Raw genomic sequence first — 1,241 nt, forward strand, 5'->3', positions numbered from 1 at the left:
ATGTTATTAACATCATACGTAAATTCACGTTTGTAGTTTACAAATGTTTACAAATGTTTGCACCTATGTTATCCTCATTGGATCCTTATATATTCCAGTGAGGTGGGAAAGGCATTATTATCTCCCATCGTACGGGTAAGAAAACTGAGGGTGAGAAAAGCAGAAACCATACAGTTAAGTGCCGTAGTTTTCTCTTAGTGCTCTGAATTTATCCTTTTCCTTTTTTATTGCCCTTTACGGATGGCATTCAGGTGACAAATGGCATCAGGTGACAATCTTTGGTGTGTAGAACTCTGGGGAAAAATTTGACCCTCTGGCTATTGCCATCCTCATGTCCAACCTAACTCATTCCAGAAACACTGAGCAGCTGGGGTCCAGGCACTGGATGCTAGAAAATGTCCAACTTGGCCCTTAGCGAGTGAGTGGTGCGTGTAGGGGATGGGCATCGTACAGCTCAAGGCGAGAGAATGTGGACACTGCCTTCCTAGAGGTATGTGCAAAATCCTCTGGTGCCTGGGGACGGGACAGATTACTCATTCTGTTTAGGGTGGGGTGGAAGGATGAGGAAGGCTTCACCAAGAAGGCGACATTTGAACCCGACATGGAGGTAGAACGGCATTTCTTCAGGGACAGAAGGGCAAGATGACAGCAACAACAGAAGTATCACCTGTTAAGCCCTTGCTATGTGCCAGGCCCTGCATTAGGAGTTTCACACATACTATTTATTTGCTCCTCCCCATAACCCCATGAAGTATCAACTAGTATTACCCCCATTTTACAGATGAGGAAGTCTTAGAGAGGATTTGCACCTAAGCAGTCTGATTCCAGCATGTTCTCTCGACCACTACAGCAAAAGGCCAGTCGCTCAGGCTAGAGAACGGAGCTTGAGCAAAGCCTCAGAGATGGGAAAATGCCCATTACGCTCAAGGCGCAGGGTGATAAAAAAGGGAGGTGTAGGCTTAAAAAGCTGGATGGAGCCAGTGTGTGTGAGGGGTATGGAATGCGTACCATGATTTTATTTTGCCAGCAAAGTAAGATTGTAGTCATGTGATCCAATTTGATCAGATCTGTGTTTCATGCAGATAACTCTGATGGGAGAACGGGAGAGATGTCACAAGCATCTGTGCCTGTCGAGGAGCAGGCCCATAAGCCAAGGGAAGCAGGCCATGTGGGGAGAAGGGGGATGTCCCTGCTGAAGGTGACAAGCTCCATGCCTCCAGCTCCTTTCAGCTCATGGCAGC

The sequence above is a fragment of the Acinonyx jubatus genome, chromosome B4, assembly GCF_027475565.1.
Source record: "Acinonyx jubatus isolate Ajub_Pintada_27869175 chromosome B4, VMU_Ajub_asm_v1.0, whole genome shotgun sequence".
Classification (NCBI taxonomy): Eukaryota; Metazoa; Chordata; class Mammalia; order Carnivora; family Felidae; genus Acinonyx; species Acinonyx jubatus.